Below are 17,852 nucleotides of genomic sequence, written 5' to 3' on the forward strand. Positions count from 1 at the left end.
CTCAACACCGTTGGAAGGGAGGAGAACCAATTAAGGCGGGGGGTGGGGTGGAACGAGCAGCTGTCTACCCTTAGCAGGAGGGCTCCTGATTACATACCTCTCCTGCTGCTGCTGGCTGTCCAGCAGCAGACTGAAGGTGGCTGCTGCTGTGCACAGGTATATAAAGACTCAGAGCCTATTATGACACGCGCAGCCAGCGTTCCATTGCCACATTCCATCTACTGCAGGCAGGATACCTGGCTGGCTGAATGTCACTGAGAAGCTCACAGAGACCGCCATAAGCAACAGTTTAACAGAATGCCACAGACTAATCAACCAAACTTTTTGGGTTGGGTTCTCTTTTATAGTCTGCAGGCATTAAATGAAAGAAGTCAGTGTTCCAGCAGAAGGAGACAACGTTTCAGAAAAGGCATTGTAGCAAACCAAAAAAGAAATTTTAAGCGCAGCAGAGTAACCAGCGCACATACCTGTTAGCTCAGGTGAGTTTAAAAGGCTGCTGTTGATAACAAGGGCATTTGCTAAATAGATGGTGTGTGTGCAACAATACACTGAAAGGTCAATTATATTGTGCAGCTTATCTCACCACCTGTAGTTATTTAGGTGAAAGCTCCAAAATGCTTGCCTAATATGTCTGTTTATCCAAAAGGAAGTAAAAAGGGAGAGCTAGAAAGATAGCATTGCATCACATTACATGGCAATGCAATGCACAGTTGCTGAAGTTGAACCAAAATGAGCTTGTAATCTGGCTTCTGCAACTTTGAACATGAAAAATCCAATGAGGAGAAGAAAAGCAAAGCCAAAGAGTCCATCCCAAAATCCGACAAACAAGCAAAATGAACAAAAAACATTGAATTCAATTCTTTCTGATTTTAGAAACTGCATTAAAGAAGGGGTGCACCGGTCCTGGAGATACTGCAATACCAGGTCAATGCGTGGAGTGGACAGAGCAAGCTCTTTTTCCATCTCCCTGTTCTAAAAATCCATTTAATATATGGTCCCCAGATAGGGGACGTATCAGATATTAAACTGATAAGAACAGATACTACACTTGATCTTAGCCAAAAGGCCGAGAAGCGATAACCAGAATTGGTTTCAAACTACGGAGCCACCCAAGGATCCTGAAAAGTCCATTTGTGGAGATGAGCTCCTGGACTCCCGTTAAGAAGACATGTTGTCAACCTCTAGATCCCTTACATGCCTGCACTTTTCGGCTTGCTGCTGCTGCAATCCACGCGTTTTAGATCTGCATAACTCCACCTCTTTAAACACAGCACCTTCACCCCCTGCTGTTCCCACCCGCCTCAACACCGTTGGAAGGGAGGAGAACCAATTAAGGCGGGGGGTGGGGTGGAACGAGCAGCTGTCTACCCTTAGCAGGAGGGCTCCTGATTACATACCTCTCCTGCTGCTGCTGCTGCTGGCTGTCCAGCAGCAGACTGAAGGTGGCTGCTGCTGTGCACAGGTATATAAAGGCTCAGAGCCTATTATGACACGCGCAGCCAGCGTTCCATTGCCACATTCCATCTACTGCAGGCAGGATACCTGGCTGGCTGAATGTCGCTGAGAAGCTCACAGAGACCGCCATAAGCAACAGTTTAACAGAATGCCACAGACTAATCAACCAAACTTTTTGGGTTGGGTTCTCTTTTATAGTCTGCAGGCATTAAATGAAAGAAGTCAGTGTTCCAGCAGAAGGAGACAACGTTTCAGAAAAGGCATTGTAGCAAACCAAAAAAGAAATTTTAAGCGCAGCAGAGTAACCAGCGCACATACCTGTTAGCTCAGGTGAGTTTAAAAGGCTGCTGTTGATAACAAGGGCATTTGCTAAATAGATGGTGTGTGTGCAACAATATACTGAAAGGTCAATTATATTGTGCAGCTTATCTCACCACCTGTAGTTATTTAGGTGAAAGCTCCAAAATGCTTGCCTAATATGTCTGTTTATCCAAAAGGAAGTAAAAAGGGAGAGCTAGAAAGATAGCATTGCATCACATTACATGGCAATGCAATGCACAGTTGCTGAAGTTGAACCAAAATGAGCTTGTAATCTGGCTTCTGCAACTTTGAACATGAAAAATCCAATGAGGAGAAGAAAAGCAAAGCCAAAGAGTCCATCCCAAAATCCGACAAACAAGCAAAATGAACAAAAAACATTGAATTCAATTCTTTCTGATTTTAGAAACTGCATTAAAGAAGGGGTGCACCGGTCCTGGAGATACTGCAATACCAGGTCAATGCGTGGAGTGGACAGAGCAAGCTCTTTTTCCATCTCCCTGTTCTAAAAATCCATTTAATATATGGTCCCCAGATAGGGGACGTATCAGATATTAAACTGATAAGAACAGATACTACACTTGATCTTAGCCAAAAGGCCGAGAAGCGATAACCAGAATTGGTTTCAAACTACGGAGCCACCCAAGGATCCTGAAAAGTCCATTTGTGGAGATGAGCTCCTGGACTCCCGTTAAGAAGACATGTTGTCAACCTCTAGATCCCTTACATGCCTGCACTTTTCGGCTTGCTGCTGCTGCAATCCACGCGTTTTAGATCTGCATAACTCCACCTCTTTAAACACAGCACCTTCACCCCCTGCTGTTCCCACCCGCCTCAACACCGTTGGAAGGGAGGAGAACCAATTAAGGCGGGGGGTGGGGTGGAACGAGCAGCTGTCTACCCTTAGCAGGAGGGCTCCTGATTACATACCTCTCCTGCTGCTGCTGCTGGCTGTCCAGCAGCAGACTGAAGGTGGCTGCTGCTGTGCACAGGTATATAAAGGCTCAGAGCCTATTATGACACGCGCAGCCAGCGTTCCATTGCCACATTCCATCTACTGCAGGCAGGATACCTGGCTGGCTGAATGTCGCTGAGAAGCTCACAGAGACCGCCATAAGCAACAGTTTAACAGAATGCCACAGACTAATCAACCAAACTTTTTGGGTTGGGTTCTCTTTTATAGTCTGCAGGCATTAAATGAAAGAAGTCAGTGTTCCAGCAGAAGGAGACAACGTTTCAGAAAAGGCATTGTAGCAAACCAAAAAAGAAATTTTAAGCGCAGCAGAGTAACCAGCGCACATACCTGTTAGCTCAGGTGAGTTTAAAAGGCTGCTGTTGATAACAAGGGCATTTGCTAAATAGATGGTGTGTGTGCAACAATATACTGAAAGGTCAATTATATTGTGCAGCTTATCTCACCACCTGTAGTTATTTAGGTGAAAGCTCCAAAATGCTTGCCTAATATGTCTGTTTATCCAAAAGGAAGTAAAAAGGGAGAGCTAGAAAGATAGCATTGCATCACATTACATGGCAATGCAATGCACAGTTGCTGAAGTTGAACCAAAATGAGCTTGTAATCTGGCTTCTGCAACTTTGAACATGAAAAATCCAATGAGGAGAAGAAAAGCAAAGCCAAAGAGTCCATCCCAAAATCCGACAAACAAGCAAAATGAACAAAAAACATTGAATTCAATTCTTTCTGATTTTAGAAACTGCATTAAAGAAGGGGTGCACCGGTCCTGGAGATACTGCAATACCAGGTCAATGCGTGGAGTGGACAGAGCAAGCTCTTTTTCCATCTCCCTGTTCTAAAAATCCATTTAATATATGGTCCCCAGATAGGGGACGTATCAGATATTAAACTGATAAGAACAGATACTACACTTGATCTTAGCCAAAAGGCCGAGAAGCGATAACCAGAATTGGTTTCAAACTACGGAGCCACCCAAGGATCCTGAAAAGTCCATTTGTGGAGATGAGCTCCTGGACTCCCGTTAAGAAGACATGTTGTCAACCTCTAGATCCCTTACATGCCTGCACTTTTCGGCTTGCTGCTGCTGCAATCCACGCGTTTTAGATCTGCATAACTCCACCTCTTTAAACACAGCACCTTCACCCCCTGCTGTTCCCACCCGCCTCAACACCGTTGGAAGGGAGGAGAACCAATTAAGGCGGGGGGTGGGGTGGAACGAGCAGCTGTCTACCCTTAGCAGGAGGGCTCCTGATTACATACCTCTCCTGCTGCTGCTGCTGCTGGCTGTCCAGCAGCAGACTGAAGGTGGCTGCTGCTGTGCACAGGTATATAAAGGCTCAGAGCCTATTATGACACGCGCAGCCAGCGTTCCATTGCCACATTCCATCTACTGCAGGCAGGATACCTGGCTGGCTGAATGTCGCTGAGAAGCTCACAGAGACCGCCATAAGCAACAGTTTAACAGAATGCCACAGACTAATCAACCAAACTTTTTGGGTTGGGTTCTCTTTTATAGTCTGCAGGCATTAAATGAAAGAAGTCAGTGTTCCAGCAGAAGGAGACAACGTTTCAGAAAAGGCATTGTAGCAAACCAAAAAAGAAATTTTAAGCGCAGCAGAGTAACCAGCGCACATACCTGTTAGCTCAGGTGAGTTTAAAAGGCTGCTGTTGATAACAAGGGCATTTGCTAAATAGATGGTGTGTGTGCAACAATATACTGAAAGGTCAATTATATTGTGCAGCTTATCTCACCACCTGTAGTTATTTAGGTGAAAGCTCCAAAATGCTTGCCTAATATGTCTGTTTATCCAAAAGGAAGTAAAAAGGGAGAGCTAGAAAGATAGCATTGCATCACATTACATGGCAATGCAATGCACAGTTGCTGAAGTTGAACCAAAATGAGCTTGTAATCTGGCTTCTGCAACTTTGAACATGAAAAATCCAATGAGGAGAAGAAAAGCAAAGCCAAAGAGTCCATCCCAAAATCCGACAAACAAGCAAAATGAACAAAAAACATTGAATTCAATTCTTTCTGATTTTAGAAACTGCATTAAAGAAGGGGTGCACCGGTCCTGGAGATACTGCAATACCAGGTCAATGCGTGGAGTGGACAGAGCAAGCTCTTTTTCCATCTCCCTGTTCTAAAAATCCATTTAATATATGGTCCCCAGATAGGGGACGTATCAGATATTAAACTGATAAGAACAGATACTACACTTGATCTTAGCCAAAAGGCCGAGAAGCGATAACCAGAATTGGTTTCAAACTACGGAGCCACCCAAGGATCCTGAAAAGTCCATTTGTGGAGATGAGCTCCTGGACTCCCGTTAAGAAGACATGTTGTCAACCTCTAGATCCCTTACATGCCTGCACTTTTCGGCTTGCTGCTGCTGCAATCCACGCGTTTTAGATCTGCATAACTCCACCTCTTTAAACACAGCACCTTCACCCCCTGCTGTTCCCACCCGCCTCAACACCGTTGGAAGGGAGGAGAACCAATTAAGGCGGGGGGTGGGGTGGAACGAGCAGCTGTCTACCCTTAGCAGGAGGGCTCCTGATTACATACCTCTCCTGCTGCTGCTGCTGCTGGCTGTCCAGCAGCAGACTGAAGGTGGCTGCTGCTGTGCACAGGTATATAAAGGCTCAGAGCCTATTATGACACGCGCAGCCAGCGTTCCATTGCCACATTCCATCTACTGCAGGCAGGATACCTGGCTGGCTGAATGTCGCTGAGAAGCTCACAGAGACCGCCATAAGCAACAGTTTAACAGAATGCCACAGACTAATCAACCAAACTTTTTGGGTTGGGTTCTCTTTTATAGTCTGCAGGCATTAAATGAAAGAAGTCAGTGTTCCAGCAGAAGGAGACAACGTTTCAGAAAAGGCATTGTAGCAAACCAAAAAAGAAATTTTAAGCGCAGCAGAGTAACCAGCGCACATACCTGTTAGCTCAGGTGAGTTTAAAAGGCTGCTGTTGATAACAAGGGCATTTGCTAAATAGATGGTGTGTGTGCAACAATATACTGAAAGGTCAATTATATTATGCAGCTTATCTCACCACCTGTAGTTATTTAGGTGAAAGCTCCAAAATGCTTGCCTAATATGTCTGTTTATCCAAAAGGAAGTAAAAAGGGAGAGCTAGAAAGATAGCATTGCATCACATTACATGGCAATGCAATGCACAGTTGCTGAAGTTGAACCAAAAATGAGCTTGTAATCTGGCTTCTGCAACTTTGAACATGAAAAATCCAATGAGGAGAAGAAAAGCAAAGCCAAAGAGTCCATCCCAAAATCCGACAAACAAGCAAAATGAACAAAAAACATTGAATTCAATTCTTTCTGATTTTAGAAACTGCATTAAAGAAGGGGTGCACCGGTCCTGGAGATACTGCAATACCAGGTCAATGCGTGGAGTGGACAGAGCAAGCTCTTTTTCCATCTCCCTGTTCTAAAAATCCATTTAATATATGGTCCCCAGATAGGGGACGTATCAGATATTAAACTGATAAGAACAGATACTACACTTGATCTTAGCCAAAAGGCCGAGAAGCGATAACCAGAATTGGTTTCAAACTACGGAGCCACCCAAGGATCCTGAAAAGTCCATTTGTGGAGATGAGCTCCTGGACTCCCGTTAAGAAGACATGTTGTCAACCTCTAGATCCCTTACATGCCTGCACTTTTCGGCTTGCTGCTGCTGCAATCCACGCGTTTTAGATCTGCATAACTCCACCTCTTTAAACACAGCACCTTCACCCCCTGCTGTTCCCACCCGCCTCAACACCGTTGGAAGGGAGGAGAACCAATTAAGGCGGGGGGTGGGGTGGAACGAGCAGCTGTCTACCCTTAGCAGGAGGGCTCCTGATTACATACCTCTCCTGCTGCTGCTGCTGGCTGTCCAGCAGCAGACTGAAGGTGGCTGCTGCTGTGCACAGGTATATAAAGGCTCAGAGCCTATTATGACACGCGCAGCCAGCGTTCCATTGCCACATTCCATCTACTGCAGGCAGGATACCTGGCTGGCTGAATGTCGCTGAGAAGCTCACAGAGACCGCCATAAGCAACAGTTTAACAGAATGCCACAGACTAATCAACCAAACTTTTTGGGTTGGGTTCTCTTTTATAGTCTGCAGGCATTAAATGAAAGAAGTCAGTGTTCCAGCAGAAGGAGACAACGTTTCAGAAAAGGCATTGTAGCAAACCAAAAAAGAAATTTTAAGCGCAGCAGAGTAACCAGCGCACATACCTGTTAGCTCAGGTGAGTTTAAAAGGCTGCTGTTGATAACAAGGGCATTTGCTAAATAGATGGTGTGTGTGCAACAATATACTGAAAGGTCAATTATATTGTGCAGCTTATCTCACCACCTGTAGTTATTTAGGTGAAAGCTCCAAAATGCTTGCCTAATATGTCTGTTTATCCAAAAGGAAGTAAAAAGGGAGAGCTAGAAAGATAGCATTGCATCACATTACATGGCAATGCAATGCACAGTTGCTGAAGTTGAACCAAAATGAGCTTATAATCTGGCTTCTGCAACTTTGAACATGAAAAATCCAATGAGGAGAAGAAAAGCAAAGCCAAAGAGTCCATCCCAAAATCCGACAAACAAGCAAAATGAACAAAAAACATTGAATTCAATTCTTTCTGATTTTAGAAACTGCATTAAAGAAGGGGTGCACCGGTCCTGGAGATACTGCAATACCAGGTCAATGCGTGGAGTGGACAGAGCAAGCTCTTTTTCCATCTCCCTGTTCTAAAAATCCATTTAATATATGGTCCCCAGATAGGGGACGTATCAGATATTAAACTGATAAGAACAGATACTACACTTGATCTTAGCCAAAAGGCCGAGAAGCGATAACCAGAATTGGTTTCAAACTACGGAGCCACCCAAGGATCCTGAAAAGTCCATTTGTGGAGATGAGCTCCTGGACTCCCGTTAAGAAGACATGTTGTCAACCTCTAGATCCCTTACATGCCTGCACTTTTCGGCTTGCTGCTGCTGCAATCCACGCGTTTTAGATCTGCATAACTCCACCTCTTTAAACACAGCACCTTCACCCCCTGCTGTTCCCACCCGCCTCAACACCGTTGGAAGGGAGGAGAACCAATTAAGGCGGGGGGTGGGGTGGAACGAGCAGCTGTCTACCCTTAGCAGGAGGGCTCCTGATTACATACCTCTCCTGCTGCTGCTGCTGCTGGCTGTCCAGCAGCAGACTGAAGGTGGCTGCTGCTGTGCACAGGTATATAAAGGCTCAGAGCCTATTATGACACGCGCAGCCAGCGTTCCATTGCCACATTCCATCTACTGCAGGCAGGATACCTGGCTGGCTGAATGTCGCTGAGAAGCTCACAGAGACCGCCATAAGCAACAGTTTAACAGAATGCCACAGACTAATCAACCAAACTTTTTGGGTTGGGTTCTCTTTTATAGTCTGCAGGCATTAAATGAAAGAAGTCAGTGTTCCAGCAGAAGGAGACAACGTTTCAGAAAAGGCATTGTAGCAAACCAAAAAAGAAATTTTAAGCGCAGCAGAGTAACCAGCGCACATACCTGTTAGCTCAGGTGAGTTTAAAAGGCTGCTGTTGATAACAAGGGCATTTGCTAAATAGATGGTGTGTGTGCAACAATATACTGAAAGGTCAATTATATTGTGCAGCTTATCTCACCACCTGTAGTTATTTAGGTGAAAGCTCCAAAATGCTTGCCTAATATGTCTGTTTATCCAAAAGGAAGTAAAAAGGGAGAGCTAGAAAGATAGCATTGCATCACATTACATGGCAATGCAATGCACAGTTGCTGAAGTTGAACCAAAATGAGCTTGTAATCTGGCTTCTGCAACTTTGAACATGAAAAATCCAATGAGGAGAAGAAAAGCAAAGCCAAAGAGTCCATCCCAAAATCCGACAAACAAGCAAAATGAACAAAAAACATTGAATTCAATTCTTTCTGATTTTAGAAACTGCATTAAAGAAGGGGTGCACCGGTCCTGGAGATACTGCAATACCAGGTCAATGCGTGGAGTGGACAGAGCAAGCTCTTTTTCCATCTCCCTGTTCTAAAAATCCATTTAATATATGGTCCCCAGATAGGGGACGTATCAGATATTAAACTGATAAGAACAGATACTACACTTGATCTTAGCCAAAAGGCCGAGAAGCGATAACCAGAATTGGTTTCAAACTACGGAGCCACCCAAGGATCCTGAAAAGTCCATTTGTGGAGATGAGCTCCTGGACTCCCGTTAAGAAGACATGTTGTCAACCTCTAGATCCCTTACATGCCTGCACTTTTCGGCTTGCTGCTGCTGCAATCCACGCGTTTTAGATCTGCATAACTCCACCTCTTTAAACACAGCACCTTCACCCCCTGCTGTTCCCACCCGCCTCAACACCGTTGGAAGGGAGGAGAACCAATTAAGGCGGGGGGTGGGGTGGAACGAGCAGCTGTCTACCCTTAGCAGGAGGGCTCCTGATTACATACCTCTCCTGCTGCTGCTGGCTGTCCAGCAGCAGACTGAAGGTGGCTGCTGCTGTGCACAGGTATATAAAGGCTCAGAGCCTATTATGACACGCGCAGCCAGCGTTCCATTGCCACATTCCATCTACTGCAGGCAGGATACCTGGCTGGCTGAATGTCGCTGAGAAGCTCACAGAGACCGCCATAAGCAACAGTTTAACAGAATGCCACAGACTAATCAACCAAACTTTTTGGGTTGGGTTCTCTTTTATAGTCTGCAGGCATTAAATGAAAGAAGTCAGTGTTCCAGCAGAAGGAGACAACGTTTCAGAAAAGGCATTGTAGCAAACCAAAAAAGAAATTTTAAGCGCAGCAGAGTAACCAGCGCACATACCTGTTAGCTCAGGTGAGTTTAAAAGGCTGCTGTTGATAACAAGGGCATTTGCTAAATAGATGGTGTGTGTGCAACAATATACTGAAAGGTCAATTATATTGTGCAGCTTATCTCACCACCTGTAGTTATTTAGGTGAAAGCTCCAAAATGCTTGCCTAATATGTCTGTTTATCCAAAAGGAAGTAAAAAGGGAGAGCTAGAAAGATAGCATTGCATCACATTACATGGCAATGCAATGCACAGTTGCTGAAGTTGAACCAAAATGAGCTTGTAATCTGGCTTCTGCAACTTTGAACATGAAAAATCCAATGAGGAGAAGAAAAGCAAAGCCAAAGAGTCCATCCCAAAATCCGACAAACAAGCAAAATGAACAAAAAACATTGAATTCAATTCTTTCTGATTTTAGAAACTGCATTAAAGAAGGGGTGCACCGGTCCTGGAGATACTGCAATACCAGGTCAATGCGTGGAGTGGACAGAGCAAGCTCTTTTTCCATCTCCCTGTTCTAAAAATCCATTTAATATATGGTCCCCAGATAGGGGACGTATCAGATATTAAACTGATAAGAACAGATACTACACTTGATCTTAGCCAAAAGGCCGAGAAGCGATAACCAGAATTGGTTTCAAACTACGGAGCCACCCAAGGATCCTGAAAAGTCCATTTGTGGAGATGAGCTCCTGGACTCCCGTTAAGAAGACATGTTGTCAACCTCTAGATCCCTTACATGCCTGCACTTTTCGGCTTGCTGTTGCTGCAATCCACGCGTTTTAGATCTGCATAACTCCACCTCTTTAAACACAGCACCTTCACCCCCTGCTGTTCCCACCCGCCTCAACACCGTTGGAAGGGAGGAGAACCAATTAAGGCGGGGGGTGGGGTGGAACGAGCAGCTGTCTACCCTTAGCAGGAGGGCTCCTGATTACATACCTCTCCTGCTGCTGCTGCTGCTGCTGGCTGTCCAGCAGCAGACTGAAGGTGGCTGCTGCTGTGCACAGGTATATAAAGGCTCAGAGCCTATTATGACACGCGCAGCCAGCGTTCCATTGCCACATTCCATCTACTGCAGGCAGGATACCTGGCTGGCTGAATGTCGCTGAGAAGCTCACAGAGACCGCCATAAGCAACAGTTTAACAGAATGCCACAGACTAATCAACCAAACTTTTTGGGTTGGGTTCTCTTTTATAGTCTGCAGGCATTAAATGAAAGAAGTCAGTGTTCCAGCAGAAGGAGACAACGTTTCAGAAAAGGCATTGTAGCAAACCAAAAAAGAAATTTTAAGCGCAGCAGAGTAACCAGCGCACATACCTGTTAGCTCAGGTGAGTTTAAAAGGCTGCTGTTGATAACAAGGGCATTTGCTAAATAGATGGTGTGTGTGCAACAATATACTGAAAGGTCAATTATATTGTGCAGCTTATCTCACCACCTGTAGTTATTTAGGTGAAAGCTCCAAAATGCTTGCCTAATATGTCTGTTTATCCAAAAGGAAGTAAAAAGGGAGAGCTAGAAAGATAGCATTGCATCACATTACATGGCAATGCAATGCACAGTTGCTGAAGTTGAACCAAAATGAGCTTGTAATCTGGCTTCTGCAACTTTGAACATGAAAAATCCAATGAGGAGAAGAAAAGCAAAGCCAAAGAGTCCATCCCAAAATCCGACAAACAAGCAAAATGAACAAAAAACATTGAATTCAATTCTTTCTGATTTTAGAAACTGCATTAAAGAAGGGGTGCACCGGTCCTGGAGATACTGCAATACCAGGTCAATGCGTGGAGTGGACAGAGCAAGCTCTTTTTCCATCTCCCTGTTCTAAAAATCCATTTAATATATGGTCCCCAGATAGGGGACGTATCAGATATTAAACTGATAAGAACAGATACTACACTTGATCTTAGCCAAAAGGCCGAGAAGCGATAACCAGAATTGGTTTCAAACTACGGAGCCACCCAAGGATCCTGAAAAGTCCATTTGTGGAGATGAGCTCCTGGACTCCCGTTAAGAAGACATGTTGTCAACCTCTAGATCCCTTACATGCCTGCACTTTTCGGCTTGCTGCTGCTGCAATCCACGCGTTTTAGATCTGCATAACTCCACCTCTTTAAACACAGCACCTTCACCCCCTGCTGTTCCCACCCGCCTCAACACCGTTGGAAGGGAGGAGAACCAATTAAGGCGGGGGGTGGGGTGGAACGAGCAGCTGTCTACCCTTAGCAGGAGGGCTCCTGATTACATACCTCTCCTGCTGCTGCTGCTGCTGCTGGCTGTCCAGCAGCAGACTGAAGGTGGCTGCTGCTGTGCACAGGTATATAAAGGCTCAGAGCCTATTATGACACGCGCAGCCAGCGTTCCATTGCCACATTCCATCTACTGCAGGCAGGATACCTGGCTGGCTGAATGTCGCTGAGAAGCTCACAGAGACCGCCATAAGCAACAGTTTAACAGAATGCCACAGACTAATCAACCAAACTTTTTGGGTTGGGTTCTCTTTTATAGTCTGCAGGCATTAAATGAAAGAAGTCAGTGTTCCAGCAGAAGGAGACAACGTTTCAGAAAAGGCATTGTAGCAAACCAAAAAAGAAATTTTAAGCGCAGCAGAGTAACCAGCGCACATACCTGTTAGCTCAGGTGAGTTTAAAAGGCTGCTGTTGATAACAAGGGCATTTGCTAAATAGATGGTGTGTGTGCAACAATATACTGAAAGGTCAATTATATTGTGCAGCTTATCTCACCACCTGTAGTTATTTAGGTGAAAGCTCCAAAATGCTTGCCTAATATGTCTGTTTATCCAAAAGGAAGTAAAAAGGGAGAGCTAGAAAGATAGCATTGCATCACATTACATGGCAATGCAATGCACAGTTGCTGAAGTTGAACCAAAATGAGCTTGTAATCTGGCTTCTGCAACTTTGAACATGAAAAATCCAATGAGGAGAAGAAAAGCAAAGCCAAAGAGTCCATCCCAAAATCCGACAAACAAGCAAAATGAACAAAAAACATTGAATTCAATTCTTTCTGATTTTAGAAACTGCATTAAAGAAGGGGTGCACCGGTCCTGGAGATACTGCAATACCAGGTCAATGCGTGGAGTGGACAGAGCAAGCTCTTTTTCCATCTCCCTGTTCTAAAAATCCATTTAATATATGGTCCCCAGATAGGGGACGTATCAGATATTAAACTGATAAGAACAGATACTACACTTGATCTTAGCCAAAAGGCCGAGAAGCGATAACCAGAATTGGTTTCAAACTACGGAGCCACCCAAGGATCCTGAAAAGTCCATTTGTGGAGATGAGCTCCTGGACTCCCGTTAAGAAGACATGTTGTCAACCTCTAGATCCCTTACATGCCTGCACTTTTCGGCTTGCTGCTGCTGCAATCCACGCGTTTTAGATATGCATAACTCCACCTCTTTAAACACAGCACCTTCACCCCCTGCTGTTCCCACCCGCCTCAACACCGTTGGAAGGGAGGAGAACCAATTAAGGCGGGGGGTGGGGTGGAACGAGCAGCTGTCTACCCTTAGCAGGAGGGCTCCTGATTACATACCTCTCCTGCTGCTGCTGGCTGTCCAGCAGCAGACTGAAGGTGGCTGCTGCTGTGCACAGGTATATAAAGGCTCAGAGCCTATTATGACACGCGCAGCCAGCGTTCCATTGCCACATTCCATCTACTGCAGGCAGGATACCTGGCTGGCTGAATGTCGCTGAGAAGCTCACAGAGACCGCCATAAGCAACAGTTTAACAGAATGCCACAGACTAATCAACCAAACTTTTTGGGTTGGGTTCTCTTTTATAGTCTGCAGGCATTAAATGAAAGAAGTCAGTGTTCCAGCAGAAGGAGACAACGTTTCAGAAAAGGCATTGTAGCAAACCAAAAAAGAAATTTTAAGCGCAGCAGAGTAACCAGCGCACATACCTGTTAGCTCAGGTGAGTTTAAAAGGCTGCTGTTGATAACAAGGGCATTTGCTAAATAGATGGTGTGTGTGCAACAATATACTGAAAGGTCAATTATATTGTGCAGCTTATCTCACCACCTGTAGTTATTTAGGTGAAAGCTCCAAAATGCTTGCCTAATATGTCTGTTTATCCAAAAGGAAGTAAAAAGGGAGAGCTAGAAAGATAGCATTGCATCACATTACATGGCAATGCAATGCACAGTTGCTGAAGTTGAACCAAAATGAGCTTGTAATCTGGCTTCTGCAACTTTGAACATGAAAAATCCAATGAGGAGAAGAAAAGCAAAGCCAAAGAGTCCATCCCAAAATCCGACAAACAAGCAAAATGAACAAAAAACATTGAATTCAATTCTTTCTGATTTTAGAAACTGCATTAAAGAAGGGGTGCACCGGTCCTGGAGATACTGCAATACCAGGTCAATGCGTGGAGTGGACAGAGCAAGCTCTTTTTCCATCTCCCTGTTCTAAAAATCCATTTAATATATGGTCCCCAGATAGGGGACGTATCAGATATTAAACTGATAAGAACAGATACTACACTTGATCTTAGCCAAAAGGCCGAGAAGCGATAACCAGAATTGGTTTCAAACTACGGAGCCACCCAAGGATCCTGAAAAGTCCATTTGTGGAGATGAGCTCCTGGACTCCCGTTAAGAAGACATGTTGTCAACCTCTAGATCCCTTACATGCCTGCACTTTTCGGCTTGCTGCTGCTGCAATCCACGCGTTTTAGATCTGCATAACTCCACCTCTTTAAACACAGCACCTTCACCCCCTGCTGTTCCCACCCGCCTCAACACCGTTGGAAGGGAGGAGAACCAATTAAGGCGGGGGGTGGGGTGGAACGAGCAGCTGTCTACCCTTAGCAGGAGGGCTCCTGATTACATACCTCTCCTGCTGCTGCTGCTGCTGCTGGCTGTCCAGCAGCAGACTGAAGGTGGCTGCTGCTGTGCACAGGTATATAAAGGCTCAGAGCCTATTATGACACGCGCAGCCAGCGTTCCATTGCCACATTCCATCTACTGCAGGCAGGATACCTGGCTGGCTGAATGTCGCTGAGAAGCTCACAGAGACCGCCATAAGCAACAGTTTAACAGAATGCCACAGACTAATCAACCAAACTTTTTGGGTTGGGTTCTCTTTTATAGTCTGCAGGCATTAAATGAAAGAAGTCAGTGTTCCAGCAGAAGGAGACAACGTTTCAGAAAAGGCATTGTAGCAAACCAAAAAAGAAATTTTAAGCGCAGCAGAGTAACCAGCGCACATACCTGTTAGCTCAGGTGAGTTTAAAAGGCTGCTGTTGATAACAAGGGCATTTGCTAAATAGATGGTGTGTGTGCAACAATATACTGAAAGGTCAATTATATTGTGCAGCTTATCTCACCACCTGTAGTTATTTAGGTGAAAGCTCCAAAATGCTTGCCTAATATGTCTGTTTATCCAAAAGGAAGTAAAAAGGGAGAGCTAGAAAGATAGCATTGCATCACATTACATGGCAATGCAATGCACAGTTGCTGAAGTTGAACCAAAATGAGCTTGTAATCTGGCTTCTGCAACTTTGAACATGAAAAATCCAATGAGGAGAAGAAAAGCAAAGCCAAAGAGTCCATCCCAAAATCCGACAAACAAGCAAAATGAACAAAAAACATTGAATTCAATTCTTTCTGATTTTAGAAACTGCATTAAAGAAGGGGTGCACCGGTCCTGGAGATACTGCAATACCAGGTCAATGCGTGGAGTGGACAGAGCAAGCTCTTTTTCCATCTCCCTGTTCTAAAAATCCATTTAATATATGGTCCCCAGATAGGGGACGTATCAGATATTAAACTGATAAGAACAGATACTACACTTGATCTTAGCCAAAAGGCCGAGAAGCGATAACCAGAATTGGTTTCAAACTACGGAGCCACCCAAGGATCCTGAAAAGTCCATTTGTGGAGATGAGCTCCTGGACTCCCGTTAAGAAGACATGTTGTCAACCTCTAGATCCCTTACATGCCTGCACTTTTCGGCTTGCTGCTGCTGCAATCCACGCGTTTTAGATCTGCATAACTCCACCTCTTTAAACACAGCACCTTCACCCCGTGCTGTTCCCACCCGCCTCAACACCGTTGGAAGGGAGGAGAACCAATTAAGGCGGGGGGTGGGGTGGAACGAGCAGCTGTCTACCCTTAGCAGGAGGGCTCCTGATTACATACCTCTCCTGCTGCTGCTGCTGCTGGCTGTCCAGCAGCAGACTGAAGGTGGCTGCTGCTGTGCACAGGTATATAAAGGCTCAGAGCCTATTATGACACGCGCAGCCAGCGTTCCATTGCCACATTCCATCTACTGCAGGCAGGATACCTGGCTGGCTGAATGTCGCTGAGAAGCTCACAGAGACCACCATAAGCAACAGTTTAACAGAATGCCACAGACTAATCAACCAAACTTTTTGGGTTGGGTTCTCTTTTATAGTCTGCAGGCATTAAATGAAAGAAGTCAGTGTTCCAGCAGAAGGAGACAACGTTTCAGAAAAGGCATTGTAGCAAACCAAAAAAGAAATTTTAAGCGCAGCAGAGTAACCAGCGCACATACCTGTTAGCTCAGGTGAGTTTAAAAGGCTGCTGTTGATAACAAGGGCATTTGCTAAATAGATGGTGTGTGTGCAACAATATACTGAAAGTTCAATTATATTGTGCAGCTTATCTCACCACCTGTAGTTATTTAGGTGAAAGCTCCAAAATGCTTGCCTAATATGTCTGTTTATCCAAAAGGAAGTAAAAAGGGAGAGCTAGAAAGATAGCATTGCATCACATTACATGGCAATGCAATGCACAGTTGCTGAAGTTGAACCAAAATGAGCTTGTAATCTGGCTTCTGCAACTTTGAACATGAAAAAACCAATGAGGAGAAGAAAAGCAAAGCCAAAGAGTCCATCCCAAAATCCGACAAACAAGCAAAATGAACAAAAAACATTGAATTCAATTCTTTCTGATTTTAGAAACTGCATTAAAGAAGGGGTGCACCGGTCCTGGAGATACTGCAATACCAGGTCAATGCGTGGAGTGGACAGAGCAAGCTCTTTTTCCATCTCCCTGTTCTAAAAATCCATTTAATATATGGTCCCCAGATAGGGGACGTATCAGATATTAAACTGATAAGAACAGATACTACACTTGATCTTAGCCAAAAGGCCGAGAAGCGATAACCAGAATTGGTTTCAAACTACGGAGCCACCCAAGGATCCTGAAAAGTCCATTTGTGGAGATGAGCTCCTGGACTCCCGTTAAGAAGACATGTTGTCAACCTCTAGATCCCTTACATGCCTGCACTTTTCGGCTTGCTGCTGCTGCAATCCACGCGTTTTAGATCTGCATAACTCCACCTCTTTAAACACAGCACCTTCACCCCCTGCTGTTCCCACCCGCCTCAACACCGTTGGAAGGGAGGAGAACCAATTAAGGCGGGGGGTGGGGTGGAACGAGCAGCTGTCTACCCTTAGCAGGAGGGCTCCTGATTACATATCTCTCCTGCTGCTGCTGCTGCTGGCTGTCCAGCAGCAGACTGAAGGTGGCTGCTGCTGTGCACAGGTATATAAAGGCTCAGAGCCTATTATGACACACGCAGCCAGCGTTCCATTGCCACATTCCATCTACTGCAGGCAGGATACCTGGCTGGCTGAATGTCGCTGAGAAGCTCACAGAGACCGCCATAAGCAACAGTTTAACAGAATGCCACAGACTAATCAACCAAACCTTTTGGGTTGGGTTCTCTTTTATAGTCTGCAGGCATTAAATGAAAGAAGTCAGTGTTCCAGCAGAAGGAGACAACGTTTCAGAAAAGGCATTGTAGCAAACCAAAAAAGAAATTTTAAGCGCAGCAGAGTAACCAGCGCACATACCTGTTAGCTCAGGTGAGTTTAAAAGGCTGCTGTTGATAACAAGGGCATTTGCTAAATAGATGGTGTGTGTGCAACAATATACTGAAAGGTCAATTATATTGTGCAGCTTATCTCACCACCTGTAGTTATTTAGGTGAAAGCTCCAAAATGCTTGCCTAATATGTCTGTTTATCCAAAAGGAAGTAAAAAGGGAGAGCTAGAAAGATAGCATTGCATCACATTACATGGCAATGCAATGCACAGTTGCTGAAGTTGAACCAAAATGAGCTTGTAATCTGGCTTCTGCAACTTTGAACATGAAAAATCCAATGAGGAGAAGAAAAGCAAAGCCAAAGAGTCCATCCCAAAATCCGACAAACAAGCAAAATGAACAAAAAACATTGAATTCAATTCTTTCTGATTTTAGAAACTGCAT

At 44.8% G+C, this 17,852-nt stretch overlaps 13 non-coding genes across 13 annotated transcripts; all 13 read right to left on the reverse strand.

Moving 5' to 3' along the window:
* Positions 1-887: 887 nt before the first annotated feature.
* On the reverse strand, positions 888-1,078 carry LOC141214676 (U2 spliceosomal RNA). Its single transcript, XR_012283874.1, has one exon. It is a non-coding gene; the product is annotated as a U2 spliceosomal RNA (small nuclear RNA).
* A 1,115-nt stretch (positions 1,079-2,193) lies between these two features.
* Positions 2,194-2,384, reverse strand: LOC141214687 (U2 spliceosomal RNA). The gene has a single exon (XR_012283885.1). It is a non-coding gene; the product is annotated as a U2 spliceosomal RNA (small nuclear RNA).
* A 1,112-nt stretch (positions 2,385-3,496) lies between these two features.
* LOC141214698 (U2 spliceosomal RNA) lies at positions 3,497-3,687 on the reverse strand. The gene has a single exon (XR_012283896.1). It is a non-coding gene; the product is annotated as a U2 spliceosomal RNA (small nuclear RNA).
* A 1,115-nt stretch (positions 3,688-4,802) lies between these two features.
* Positions 4,803-4,993, reverse strand: LOC141214711 (U2 spliceosomal RNA). The gene has a single exon (XR_012283907.1). It is a non-coding gene; the product is annotated as a U2 spliceosomal RNA (small nuclear RNA).
* A 1,116-nt stretch (positions 4,994-6,109) lies between these two features.
* LOC141214723 (U2 spliceosomal RNA) lies at positions 6,110-6,300 on the reverse strand. Its single transcript, XR_012283919.1, has one exon. It is a non-coding gene; the product is annotated as a U2 spliceosomal RNA (small nuclear RNA).
* Positions 6,301-7,412: 1,112 nt separating this feature from the next.
* On the reverse strand, positions 7,413-7,603 carry LOC141214734 (U2 spliceosomal RNA). The gene has a single exon (XR_012283930.1). It is a non-coding gene; the product is annotated as a U2 spliceosomal RNA (small nuclear RNA).
* A 1,115-nt stretch (positions 7,604-8,718) lies between these two features.
* LOC141214745 (U2 spliceosomal RNA) lies at positions 8,719-8,909 on the reverse strand. Its single transcript, XR_012283941.1, has one exon. It is a non-coding gene; the product is annotated as a U2 spliceosomal RNA (small nuclear RNA).
* Positions 8,910-10,018: 1,109 nt separating this feature from the next.
* Positions 10,019-10,209, reverse strand: LOC141214757 (U2 spliceosomal RNA). Its single transcript, XR_012283952.1, has one exon. It is a non-coding gene; the product is annotated as a U2 spliceosomal RNA (small nuclear RNA).
* A 1,118-nt stretch (positions 10,210-11,327) lies between these two features.
* On the reverse strand, positions 11,328-11,518 carry LOC141214768 (U2 spliceosomal RNA). Its single transcript, XR_012283963.1, has one exon. It is a non-coding gene; the product is annotated as a U2 spliceosomal RNA (small nuclear RNA).
* A 1,118-nt stretch (positions 11,519-12,636) lies between these two features.
* Positions 12,637-12,827, reverse strand: LOC141214780 (U2 spliceosomal RNA). The gene has a single exon (XR_012283974.1). It is a non-coding gene; the product is annotated as a U2 spliceosomal RNA (small nuclear RNA).
* A 1,109-nt stretch (positions 12,828-13,936) lies between these two features.
* On the reverse strand, positions 13,937-14,127 carry LOC141214791 (U2 spliceosomal RNA). The gene has a single exon (XR_012283985.1). It is a non-coding gene; the product is annotated as a U2 spliceosomal RNA (small nuclear RNA).
* A 1,118-nt stretch (positions 14,128-15,245) lies between these two features.
* LOC141214802 (U2 spliceosomal RNA) lies at positions 15,246-15,436 on the reverse strand. Its single transcript, XR_012283996.1, has one exon. It is a non-coding gene; the product is annotated as a U2 spliceosomal RNA (small nuclear RNA).
* Positions 15,437-16,551: 1,115 nt separating this feature from the next.
* Positions 16,552-16,742, reverse strand: LOC141214814 (U2 spliceosomal RNA). The gene has a single exon (XR_012284007.1). It is a non-coding gene; the product is annotated as a U2 spliceosomal RNA (small nuclear RNA).
* Positions 16,743-17,852: the final 1,110 nt, after the last annotated feature.

Source organism: Phyllobates terribilis, unplaced genomic scaffold (assembly GCF_046119375.1).
Source record: "Phyllobates terribilis strain yellow unplaced genomic scaffold, ASM4611937v1 Scaffold_223__1_contigs__length_3252167, whole genome shotgun sequence".
Lineage (NCBI taxonomy): Eukaryota > Metazoa > Chordata > Amphibia > Anura > Dendrobatidae > Phyllobates > Phyllobates terribilis.